We start from the raw sequence: 13,981 nt of genomic DNA, 5'->3' as shown, positions 1-13,981 counted from the left end.
GGCCTCATTACACTCGCACTCCTGTGTTTAGCTTTTGTAAGTAAAGGAATCATCTGAGCAGTATAAACAGCTTTTTTGCTTCCCAGATCACTTCTTCCTGAGTTTAGATGTTCTTGCATGAAAGTAGGTTTAGCTGTGTTTAATCACAATTAAAACCATTTAACCGCAAATACAGTGTCTAACCGGATTCTGGACAGAAATAATTCTACTTTCTAAATTTACTGCACCTCAACGCTGATAAACTATCAGTGTGAATGGCATCATTGAAAAATGATTACATACATTTACTGCATAGGGTTTAAGGTTTAAAGGTTTTAGGAAATGTCCTCTTAACACATATAAACGCAGGTGCCTGTATAAATGAGGTCTTAGATTTTCTATAAAATTCTCTAAGAAAACCACACTGATGCAATATATTTTGGGACAAAATATTCCAGACAGCTGAGAAACATATACAATGTATACACTAAGACAAGTATTTAAGAATGATTAGCTATTTCAAATAGCTTTACTAAGCAAGGAATACATTGCATGGATGAACAAGTCCTTAGCCATGATTTTTACAGAGCTTTAAAGCCTTCTTATGAATTCCAAAGCAGGTGTAGCCTGCTTTGGAAGAGGTGGAGAAGATCTACTTAAACAACATGAAAGAGATCAAAGATCACTGGGTTGTGGCACAACCCTTTTTTAAAGAAAAAAAGTTGGGACAGGGCAACAAGTGGTACTAATAAGGAATAGCTAAATTAACATTTTGCAACTAATTAGGTTAATTGGCACAATGTCGGTAACATCATTGGGTATAAAAAGAGCATCATAGAGAGTCAAAGAAGTAAAGATGGGCAGAGGTTCACCAATCTGTGAAAAGTTTCCTCTAAAAATTGTCAAACAATTCCATAATAATAATTATACTATCGGAATAATCTTAAGGTAAACTTGTAAAGACTTTAAATGTATCATCATCTACAGTTTACAATATCATCAAAAGATTCTGAGAATCTGGAAAAATCTCAGTGCGCAAGGCCAAAATGTAATATTGGATGCCCATGATCTTCAGGTCCTCATCAGCACTGCAGTAAAAACAGGCATGATTCTGTGATAGACATCACATGGGATCAGGAGTACTTCCACTTGGTACTCATCGTGCTATCCAAAAAAAGTTAAAGCTATAAAGAGCAAAGAAGCCATATCTAAACACGAAGCTCATTTAAAATGGTCTGTTGCAAAGGGGAAAACTATTCTGTGGTCAGAGGATCTCAAAATTTGACATTCTTTTTGGCAACCATGGGCACTGCATCCTCCAGACTAAAGTAGAGAGGGACCTTCTGGCTTGTTATCAGCACTTAGTTAAAAAGCCTGCATCTCTGATGGTATGGGGTTCATTAGTGCATATGGAACAGACAGATTGCACATCAGGAAAGGCCCAATCAATGCTGAGAGATATATCCAAATTTAACCGGTTGCCGACTGCGCACAGTATATTTACTGCGGCAGTCAGCCCCGGCGGGGCAGAGTGACGTGGATCTATGTCACTAGCCTGTCTCCGGGTTTTGAGCCAATAGCGGGCGAGCGCGCGCCCGCCTCGGCTCGTTCACAGAGGAGTGCGGGCGTGTGACCGGCGGACCCGATGTCCGCCGGTCACACTACGATCGTCAGTAGAGCGGGAGAAAGGCGGACGGCTTATGTAAACAAGCCGCCTGTCATTCTCCCCTGTGTAAAAATGGAGATCAGACGGTTCTACTATGTAGAACCATTGATCTCTGTTTTTACAATAGTAGACCTGTCCCACTACAGTTAGAAACACGCCCCTAGGACACACTTAACCCCTCCCTGTCCAATACAGTTAACCCCTTCCCTGCCAGTGTCATTTTTACAGTAACAGTGCATATGTATAGCACTGATTACTGCAGTAATGTCACTGGTACCCCCAAAAGTGTCAAAAATGTCAGTCAAGGGTCCGATCTGTCCGCCGCAATGTCGCAGTACCGCAAAAAAAATCGCAGATCGCCGCCATTACTCGTTAAAAAAAAAACACCAGAAATGACTAAAATCTTTCCCTTTGTTAGTAAACGCGATAACTTTTGCGCAAACCAATCAAAATACGCTTTTTGCAATTTTTTTTACCAAACATATGTAGCATAAAACAAATTGGCCGAAAATGTTAAAAAAATGTGATTTTTACATTTTTTTGGGGGGAATTTCATATAAAAAAAGTGAAAAATATTGTTATTTTTGCAAAATTTACGCTCATTTTTTTGTTTATAGCGCATGATCAAAAAATCGCAAAGGTGATCAAATACCACCAAAAGAAAGCTCTGTTTGTGGGAAAAAAAGGATGTGAAATTCGTTTAGGTACAGGGTCGCACGACCGCGCAATTGTCCGTTAAAGTCACGCAGTAAAAAATCGCAAAAAAAACCCTTGTCAGGAAGGGGGTAAAATCTTCCGATACTTAAGTGGTTAAGAGCAGCATATGCTCATGGAACAACATTCCTCTCCCAAAACTCTTGAAACCGGTCTCCTCAGTTTCTAGACATTTACAGAGTGTTGTTAAAAAAATGAGGAGGTGCTACACCGTGGTAAACATGGCCCTGTCCAAACTTTTTGGAATTTGGGGTTGTACTTTGCTAGCTTTTGTTGCCCTGTCCCAACTTTTTTGAGACAATTTCACAATTGCCTTATTTTTTTTCTTAAAATTATGCATTTTCTCAATCAAAACATTTGATGTTCTTTCTACTGTGTATAAAATACGGGTTGATGAGATTTGCAAATCATTGCATTTTGTTTTTATGTAGATTTTACACAGCGTCCCAATTTTTTTGGAATTGGGGTTGTAGATGCACTTGATTCAGATCAAAACAAGTCAAACACAAATTGTGACTGCTCCAATTTATAAACAGCCTTTATAGCAAGGTGCACATGTAAGTGCTAGACACACAACAAACAAAACAAAATGTATTTTCCAATATATTTACCAGCTAGCCAGGAAAAAAACATTACACTGTCTATAAATTTGCATTCCTAACTCTAATCCCACAAAAACAACAGATATAAGTTCTGGGTGTCTAGGTATAGACACTGGGATAATATTCCTAAAGAAATAACACTGATAAACAAAAACAGGTATCAACATATTACTGCATTGCTATGGCTTCAAACTTGACAGTTGAACTTTACTTCCCATATAATATCATGGGCCTTCACAATGGTTAACTCCACAGAAGCTAAACATATTCTGGAAAATAATATGATGGCCTTTGTAGTGCTACAAAAGCTCTACTACCATGCTCAGTGTGACAGGTTTCTTGGTGACACCAAATGAAACATTCTTGGAGATACCAATTCTGGACAATGCAACACATTCTGCTACCCCTATGGTAGCCACTTCAGTCAGCCATAGGTAGCAATCAACCTCACTGACCCCTAAATGTCATTGTGTATGTTTATTCACCTGTGCTCTTTACATGCTTTTACATGAATGAGAAAATAACTATAACGTATTCTTGCTCATTTAAAATAGTCCTAAGGACAGATTTATGGTGGTAGTTCCCTCAAAGTAGAATTCCAGTAAAATTCAAACTAAGCCTAAATCTACTCCCACCCCAATTCTAAGATTATTCTATCTACCCTGTAAAAGAAAAAATGTCTATACCTAGTCTGAAGTTGTTCCAGGCTGGTCACATAATGGGGTCCCAGTGCCGTCCTCAGTATACCGGAAAAGCAGGGACAGCAGCTGCAGAGCCTGGGGGATGATGTCACCCATAGGCTTACTATGGGGCATTTGTTGTCTGCTGTCCCTGCTCTACACTTAAGTCGGCGCTGGGACCCAATCATGTGACTGAAATGGAGTGGCTTCAGAATAGGTAAGCATAGGCATCTTTTTTTTAGAGGGTAGACAGAATTGGCTTAAAATGGAGGTGGGAGAAAGTTTAGGCTTAGTTATAATTTGACTAGAACACCATTTTAAGAACTACCTGCCTAATTCAGGCAAGCATTTGAACCAGTGATGGTAAAATTACCAACAAGTGCGGCAAATTTAGTTTTTACAACTACCACTTTCAAAACCTGTTGCTATGGCAGCGACAGATTCTTAAAGAATTGTTGCTAATTCTCATATTAAGAAACTGAAGGTAATCAAGACAAACCCTGAGCTGGTGTACTGTACTGTACCAGACCACAGGGGAACCATACTCAGGACCACCTCTTCCAAGTGATCCCGGGCATGGTATTTTAAAGTGGTTGTACACCATTCCATATACCCAGTGAAGGGACTATCCTTAGGTGATATACAGAGATGAAATAAATACTCCTACATAAGTTGTACCTGTCTATCTGCAGTCTTCTTTTCTCTACATCCGTTCAAAGTGCTGAAATGAAAAGCTTGTCTGAGAGTTCAGAAAAAAAGGGGGCGAAGAGCAGAAGTTACACTCTGCAGAGCTCAGTGAGGAGAGATCTGAGAGCTAATTGGACGGAAGGGACACACCCCCCTTCACACAAGAACAGAGCTGAGGCTGTCAATCAGCTGGAGCTCCCTCCCCTGTCATCATTTTTCTCTTGGCGTCAGGAAGACTTGTCAGAAGTGATTTATGCTGAAAGCAGAGGAACAAATCACCAGATAAAAGTGACACTTAGGGGTTGGTTTACTAAAGACAGAAGCCTGCACTTTGCAAAATGCAGTTGCACTCTGCAAGAGCAGTTGCTCCAGAGCTTAGTAAATTAGCAGAAGGTCTGCTGACTTCCATCATCCAATTATGTGCAAGCAAAAAAGCTGTTTTTTTGTTTTTGTTTTTGTTTATTTTCCTTGCATTTGATTTAGTATTCTTTGCAAAGTGATGCTTTACCTCATTTACTAAGCTCTGGAGCAAATGCACTGCTGAGTGCAATTGCACTTTGCAAAGTGCACAGTCTGTTTGCCTTTAGTAAATCAACCCCTTAGTGCTCTTAATTGAGACAAGTACACACTCAAGAGGGATATGCTTTGTTCATATTTCATGACCAAGGTTTACAACCACTTTAAGCGTACACAGGCACAGTTCAGAGCACTCAAACTACACAAACTGGACCAAGTGGGTGGCACGATTAAAACTTCGATAATGCAGTGATATGATGTCTATTATGGTCATTCTTGATAATGACTTTGAAAATGTTGCATCTCTGTACCCTTGGGGTTCTTTTTTTTTTTTGTTTTCTTTGTGGGGGAGAGGGGTGTTTTTTTTTTTATCTTTATTTTTTGCTGCGCTTATGTATACACAGTGTATTCTGCTTAACTTTCAATAAAAATGTATTATGGAAAAAAAAAAACTGCCATAGTGACCACAAGAGTAACTAGCCTACTACACAGGGTAAGAGCTGTTTTCAAACCTTATTCTTACAGCATGTGCAAGTTTATATTTAGGATCCAGAGAGTCCATCCTGGATAAAGCATAGCTCCAGACATCTATATATTTGTCTGATAAGAAGTAATCAGGGAAAGGACTCTTGAGCACACAAGATAGACTGTCCTTCTAAAGGAAAGACAGATGATAGGCCCTGCTTAGACTTGGTAAAGCATTGTGCATACTGCCTACTTTTGTTGCATTTCACTGAGCTTCTTTCTCAAGTTAAACTTCTCACACATAACTAACAGGGATGCTTTTAGACCAAGAGAAAATGTATTTCCCTTTCTCCAGTCAGAGTAAAGAGCACAAGAGGAGCCATTCAATGCATGATAGTGTGCCTCACAGAGATTGCAATATGTTCTCAGTTGGCAAACACAGCTCTGTTTGGACAGTTTGTCCAGCCATCCACTCAGCAAACATCAGGATTCCCATTAGAGCAGAGAAAGAAGCAGCAGACTGTGTGCATTCACACATCATGGCAGGATTCAGACACAAATCTCCTTGTCTCCAACTTGCTCTTATTGTGCATTCTTCTCCTTTTCTCCAGGCACTGGCATCATTCTAAAACTGCGCAAAGACAGCTATATATTCAAATCTTTGGGAAGATAACTGTCACTATTCACAAATACATCATGCAATTTTTTTTAATAGGTGACCTGAACAATTCACCATAAACTGGGCAGATTGGGAGAATCTTTTCAGGAGAGGAAGAATTATATTTCTAAACTTCAGTTGCTGAATTACAGTATATGTAAACCATAGCTGACTAGAACCTTCAGGGCCCCAATGTAAAAAACAATAAAGGGCACCCAGCCCCCCCCCCCCCTTCCAAGCCTGGAGCCCTATCGACAGGTCCCAGGGCCCTTTACTCCAGTGACATGTTGCCAACCCCAGATGACTTTTTGTATGGGGCATTTTTATGATTACACTTGGAGGATGAAAGAGGGCACTCTGGAGGATCTAAGATCTTCCCCCTTAGATCTTTCAGAGTGCACCTTACATCCTCTGCCAGAGTGCCCCCTTAGTACCTCCAGAGTGCCCCCTTACATCCTCTGGAGTGCCCCCTTAGTACCTCCAGAATGCGCCCACTTTAGCAGAGGACGTAAAGGGGCACTCTGGAGGAGGCAGTAAGAGGGCACTCTGAAGGTACTAAGGGGGCACTCTGAAGGTACTAAAGGGGCACTCTGGTGGTACTAAGGGGCACTCTGGAGGTACTAAGATAGTACCTACAAAGTGCCCCCTACAGAGAGCCCTGAGGAGTGATGGCTGTCATTGATTCCTGCCATGTGGACTAGCCTGTTCCCATCATGTTGGTGTTAGGAGGAGCGGAGCACACCACTCACCTCATGGCCGCCCTATTCCCTCTCCCTGCTACAGCCCCAATATTTGCCTGGAATGTTAAATTTGGCTGTGGATTACTGGCTCCTTGTCAGTGTCACTTCCGGCAGGTCGGTGTCACTTCCGGCAGCAGGTGTCCATCTTTGCAGTGAAGTGCAGGGAGAAGGAGGAGTTCAGACTGCACACTAAACATCAGCCCGAGCTCCAGGATAGGACACCACCTCCTCCTCCACTCAGGTCAGCCACCTCTGCCACTATTTTCCTAGCCAGGGATTGGGGCTTTCACATTGCCACCGCTGGACCCATCCCCTGTCGCTCGAAAGGTGGCAGCAGTTCTGAGCCTACACTACAGCACAGACATAGCACTCTTCTCCTGTCATGGACATATGGATAGGAGAAAAGTGCTCAGTTTTTACAGCACAGATCGGCTGCCTTCCTAACCTCTTGTGGCCCCCACAGTGGTGGAATGCCAGGGCCCAGTCGCAAGTGTGACCTTTGCGATCCTGTTAGTTCTGCCACTGGATCAGTGGCAGCGGTGGAGGTAGTGTGAGGGGGGTGGGATCAGTGGTGATGGTGAGGGGGGTAGGATCAGTGACAGCAGTGGATGGGATCAGTGACAGCGGTGGTAATGAGAGGGGTAGGATCAGTGGTGGTGGTGAGGGGGGTGGGATCAGAGGCAGCGGTGGTGATGAGGGGGGTGGGATCAGTGGCAGCGGTGGTGGTGAGGGGGTGTAATCAGTGGTGGTGAGGGGGGTAGGATCAGTGACAGCAGTGGTGGTGAGAGGTGTCAGATCAGTGGTATTGAGGGGGTGGAATAAGTGGCAGCGGTGGTGGTAAGGGGGGTGGGATTAGTGGTGGTGGTGAGTGGGTGAGATCAGTGGCAGCAGTGGTGGTGAGGGGGGTGGGATCAATGGCTGCGGTGGTGGTGTGGGTGTGGTGGGATCAGTGGCAGGGTTGGTGGTATTGGTGGCAGTGGTGGTGAGGGGGGTGAGATTAGTGGCAGAGGTGATGGGGAGATAGGGTTGAAATTGGTGGAGGGGGGAGGGGATCAGTAAGAGGCAGTGGTGGTGGAGGGTTGGCGGAGTTGCACTGGCAATTACTTGCTCACTTACTGGTCATTCAATTTAAGTGCCTCCAGGGATGCCTCTGCCTACCTGGGTTCTCCTCACAGAGTGGAGAGCTCCTCCCTCTTCATTCTATTGGTCCCTAGCTGACTTTCCCCTTCAGCTTGCACCTCCTTTCATGGCTGTGGGGGTGGCCAGCAGTGACAGTACTCAGCCTACCCTCAGCGCCATCACACAGTGGCAGAACGGATGGACGGGTCCCCTCACAGCGGCAGAATGGAAGGGTGGGCCCCTCACAGTGGTTATGAGTAAGCGACCTACAGAGTCGTGAAACATGTCAACCGTGTCCATGTCTGTTCGATGCACCATTGTCTTTTATGAATGGGAATAAACACTTCAAGTTCATTCATCTCTGAGTGCGGTCACTTTTTCTCTTTGGAAGGCAGAACGGATGGACGGGTCCCCTCACAGCGGCAGAATGGAAGGGTGGGCCCCTCCCAGTGGCTGAACTCCAGGGACCGGTCGCATGTGCAACTGCTGGGACCCTGGTAGTTCCGCCACTGGCTGAATGACATTTATAGGTGGATTTACTAAAGACAAATGGGCTGTTCGCTTTGCAAGGAAAGTTGCAATTTGCAGGAGGATTATCTTAATGAATGAGGTGAAATCTTACTTTGCAATTACATCCAAGGAAAATTAAAAAAAAAAAAAATCTCTGGGGAAAATTCTCTTGTAAAGTGCAACTTCCCTTGCATTTCCTTTAAAGCGTAACTCCACTTTTGTTAAGAAAAAAAAAAACATTCCCCTCTGGGTGATCTATTTACATTACACGGATTTTAATAAACTTTGTTGCAGATTCCAACCTTTTGTTTGTTCCCCTGTGAGCCAATCACACAAGAAGGAAATGATGTTTCTGGGGTGTGGTCGGTACACATTCTGTGTACAGAACAGCTCCAGGTAGCCATATTGCATTGCATTTTCAGAAAATTACAACAGCTACAGATTGAAAAGGAAAGGTCATGTTTAATAACATTCAATTACAATATGAATTGTGTCGCAATTGTATACGCTATATTGTTTTTTCTTTATTTGCTATTTTTTTTCCCCACGAAAGTGGAGTTATCCTTTAACTCTAGTAAATCAACCCCTTAGCTTGCTAAAGCTCTGTATATCATAAGCAATTGTCCCTCAAAATATTTTACTTTTTTTTCCATCCCTTGTTGTATATCAGTGCTGCTTATCTCCTGCAGCCATTTCCCATCTACTGTACATCCATTAACTGTTGTTAGAAATCATGGGGCTCCATGCAGCCTACCTGACAAGGCCCCCAACCCAAAACATCAAAACAATTATTTCACTAAAAATACACTAAAACCATTATTAGTGGACACAAGCACAACATAACTGCTAAATCTAAAAGAGGAAATTTTATTGAGTTGATAAATAAAGCTCTGTGTGTAAAAGAGGTCTAGAGGCTAAATCGCATTGGCATTGTGGTCTGTACAGTGTTAATCAGTGGTTTGTTTATGTGGCTTGAGCTGCCTACAGCTGTGTGCGGGCAGCCTATGTTATGCTATGGGGACGCAGCAGCTGTACCAACACAGTCACATGTCGCAGTGGCTGGTCCTAATTTGATCACAGCTGCAGATCCTAATTTGACAGGCATGTGGTGCAGGTGTAGGGCCCCGAACACAGACAGTGTACACTAGGGATCGACCGATGTGGGTTTTTTTGGCGATACCAATATTTTGGTAATCGCGTATCGGTATTGGCCGATATTTTCATACATTTAAAAGTTTTTTTGACAGGTACTCTCGTGGAGGGATCTGGGGGTCTAAAAGACCCCAAACCCCTCCTCTGCACTTAAAAGCATTCAAAATGCCAAGTTTGGTGGAACGGGAGACCCGGGGGAGCCATGGAAGGAGGCGGGAGAGAGGGGATGTCCCCTCCCGCTCCTTGTAATGCCAGCCGAGCGGCTTCTCAGCCGCATCAGTTGTCATTACAAGACAACCGACCATCGGCTATGGAAGCCGGTACCGGGGTGATGCCTCTAGCTGCAGGCATCACTCCGGTACAAGCACTTACGGAAATATCGGTAATATCGGCCACCTCCGATATATCAGGGAAAGTGCAAATCAGCCCTCGATATATAGGATTTGCCGATAATCAGTTGATCTCTAGTGTACACTCAGGGCCATTCACCCACACCTACAAACCTGTCAAATTAGGATCTGTGGCTATGTTCAAATTAGGACCAGTTACTGCGTCCCCATAGTAACAGCTGTCTTCAGCCGCATCAACAAAAACATCACAAGGCAGAGTATGTGAGATTGGGGGACAGGAAAACCCTGAGGCTGAACTGCACTTTTACTACCACCCAACTGCAACTACCTTTAGCTGCAGAGGCAGTGGCTGGGGTGTATACATGTCGTGGCCACAGCAAGAATTATACCTCCTGTAAAACGCAACCCATTCAAGTGTACAGTGCTGCTCTGCAACCACCACACAACCACATGCGATGCACAAATGCAGACAGCTCTTCCAAGAGCACAGCATGTGTGATCAAAACCCTAAAGGCCCGTACACACGTACCGATCGTCGGCCGAAAAGCTTCGGCCGACGACCCATCTGCCGATTGTAGGCTTGTTAGTATGATGCTTCCGACAGCCGACAGCGCACTTTCGGCCGAAAACAATCTGTCTTGCAAGCATGAAAATTTTTGTATGCCGACACCAGAGCGGCCGATTGTTCGCCAGTCAGTACAGAATTCGGCCGACAGACAGCAGATTTGCAAGACTGGGCATGCTCAGAAAAGAAAAAACACAGGGAAAGTTAACCATTACATGACATCACTTCTGCAGTCGGCTGTAGTCGGCGGACAAAATTCTTGTGCAGTCTTTTGCACTTTTCAACAGACACCGACAGCCCTGGACAAAAGACGGCCGATCGCTCGGCCGACGATCGGTACGTGTGTACAGGCCTTTAGGCTGCACACAAAGGTCCCATGAACGTTTTCGCCCAGGAAAAGGGTGTTAAAATTTATGGTACAGAACCCCTGAAAAATTGAACAAGATCTCTACGGCGATCTCACCGAACTATTGGAGATGCTTCCAACACCGAGGTACCCTATTGCACATTTGGTGGGAATGCCCTCTAATCCAATCGTTCTGGCAGGAAGTGCATTCCCACATCTCTCACATCACCACCTTCACTCCGGATTTTTCCCTGGCTCAATACCTGCTTCATCATACCTCCATGCCCCAATCCCAATATAAGAAATCACTCACTTTACACCTCATTAATGCTGCCAAAATGTGTATCCCTTTTCACTGGCTTTCCACCACTCCTCCTTCTTTTGCAGAATGGTTTAAAAGAGTCCAACGGGTGGCTGACATGGAAGACCTCATATCCCAAGCTAAGGACTCCTTTGATAAATTTTATAGCATCTGGGCCCCATGGTTGCAATTTACAAAGTCGCCTACATACTGTGCGTTGACCTCATAAACAACCATAATTCATCACCATGCACTTGGCTTGCTGTGTGCATTATGAACCCCACGTGACAGGGACCCCAAGACTTGGTCGGAGGCTATTCCCCCCCCTTTTTTTTTTCTTTTTCTTCCCCTTCCCCCCTCCTTATTTTTTTTTTCCCTGGCACTCTTTGTTAAGCCCAAGTGTCAGATCGCCTGTTTATATGTAATTTACGATGGTTCCCGGCCATTTTCCTCTTTTTGGTATGATTTCCCATACTGACTGGCGGCCTTTCTCAGGCACAGCTAGTTCCCCGTTGGGGGTGTCGGAGCCCAGATTAAGTTTACCATCTCATTTAGTCTATGCTTTCATTGCCTCGACTTTCATATAATGCTGGGTTAACCTTTTTGTTTATTTATGATTACTTTTTTATTATTTGATTCTTCATCTCACTATATGCATAAAGGGTGCCTTAATAATTCCCATATGTGTTCTACAAGGCCATGTATTGTTTACAGTGATAATTGTTTGCTCCTTTTTGGCGATGTCTACAATGTTACAGTTTCTGTATTCTGTGAAATATTCTAATAAGTTTTATCAAAAAAAAAAAAAAAACCCTTAGACTGGGTTCACACTGAGTGGCTCACAGCAGGGGTCTGGTACATCCCAGTTCAATATTTCAGGTCCGATTTCAGTCCGAATTCGGACCTGAAACATACCAGAAGACGCACAGGACTCTTGTGCAATTCGCACCCGAATCCGGTCACAATCTCCTGGCATGCACATTGGATGCAGAGAAACCTGCATCTAACTCATAATAGTGTGAACCCAGCCTTAATTATTTTCTAAAAGTCAGCTGTCAGCGCTTATGTGGTCTGGAAAAAGCAGCATGCAATAGGTGTCAATATACAAACACAAAAAATACCTAGAAAAGAAAAAGCAGTGCTACAATAATAATAGTGATACTCTTCAACAAGTATACAGATGTGCATGAAAAAAATAATTTCTAATGAAAATGATCAAAATAAGTGAAATTAAAGTCCTTAAGTGCAAATAAAAATGGTTCCAGTGTTGTTACTTTGCAATTTCAGCAAATCACCATCTTTTTGCCTCCACCAAATGTAAGAAGTGCCAACTCACCAGAACCAGTTGCTGTCTAGGTTATAGGACAGCAAAAGCGTATTCAGTAGTCATAGGTCTCTGTTATGAAGGTACATTTGATATTCTAGGGATGTGGTAGATCTTCCAACCTCACAGGTGAAGTCATCAGAAAAACAGCTCAATCACATCAAGCCAGGTGGAAGGATCAACTGTGCACGCCCATCTCTGACCAATTCAATCCTGGAGGAACCACCGGTATAGATCCAGGTGAACCCCCTCTAAACCCCAATCTATCCTTCCTGCGCCTGGCCGCGCCGATCTCAGCCCTCCGCAACCTGACCTGCGCTCACCTATTATTTTCTGTTAATCATTTTTTATAATTTTTTTATTTTTGGGGGGTCTAAAAGGCACTGAGGACAGAGATCCCTGTTCTTTTACTTTTAAACAGAAGCATAGCAAACATTTTACTATGCTTCAGTAATGAATGGATCAATGAGCACAGGGCGACCCACAAGAGAAAAATGGACAGAAGAGTTTTGGCCATACTTGTCCTTTAATACAGTTGTCCCAGGAACAAGTTTCTTCACTGTTTTGGTTCTGGGAGCAATTCAACATTTTGTATTTACCCATTCTTTCATTCTCAGTGATGTTTCTGATTAGGACAATTAGAGTGAATTTCTCCATAGGGGACACAGACAGCAGAAAACATCCTGACAGTGATTATAAACCCAACCCACTGTATAAAAAAAAAAAAAAAAGTTTTGCCTTTATTTTTTAGGTTACCTACAGACAATTATGATTTGGCCACCAGTTCATGCAAACACAACACTAACGCATAAATAACACCCTCGCACTGGGCATATGTGCATGCTTGTGCAAATGGGGAGGGGTGTGAAAGCACTATACAGACATCCCTGGGGTTAGTTTTTCTTCAATAAAAACAGGAATCACCAGGAAAAGTTGAGTGTCGAAATACACTCAAATCCCCCTTAAGTGGTTACCTGGGGCCCACACATATGAGTATTTCCTTTGTAAAATATACATAGACACTTACCCAGAAGATGACCCACAGAATAGCATCATCATCATGAGTCCCACGTGACTACTAACTGTTATAGTCAACATTCTCGGATTCTAACAAAACAGTTTTGCAGAAATCCAACTTTTATTTTAAGTTTTGAGTAGAAATGCACTGCATCTGAGCACCCCAAACCAAAAATACTATTTAATTGTTAATATTCAAAGCAAACTCCCCCATCCATCCATGTCTCCATGCTTTATTTTGCTGAGAATTCATTTTGAAACAAACACCCTGGTATTTCTGGCAGTGACCATCTTGAAAAGTGGCAGATGATTCATGTAAAATTTACTTCTTGGAATCCCTCTGCCCTTAGCTCAGACATTGGCTGAGCTCAGAATCCTCCCTCCCCTCCTGAAGACTTCTGGGATTTATGACATCATTTACCTAGGCCTGGAAACCAGGAAGTAACAAAAGAAATGTAAAAAAAAAGTTTAAAACAAGTAAAGATGATAAAAATTCCTATCTATTTACAAATACTAGCAGCATAAGGATTACAAATAGTCAAAGTTGATTGAGAGAGTGATGTTCTCCTTTAACTGCTGCCCCTATTCTG

At 43.2% G+C, this 13,981-nt stretch overlaps 1 protein-coding gene across 1 annotated transcript in view; it reads right to left on the bottom strand.

Annotated features, from left to right (window-relative positions):
• FNDC3B (fibronectin type III domain containing 3B) overlaps positions 1-13,981 on the bottom strand; it is a 512,453-nt gene that overhangs the window by 246,195 nt on the left and 252,277 nt on the right. The window lies entirely within an intron of this gene.

This window comes from Pelophylax lessonae (assembly GCF_965119305.1).
Source record: "Pelophylax lessonae genome assembly, chromosome: 3".
Taxonomy (NCBI): domain Eukaryota; kingdom Metazoa; phylum Chordata; class Amphibia; order Anura; family Ranidae; genus Pelophylax; species Pelophylax lessonae.
The sequence above is the reverse complement of the archived record's forward strand: the minus strand, read 5'-3'. Positions and strand labels throughout refer to the sequence as shown.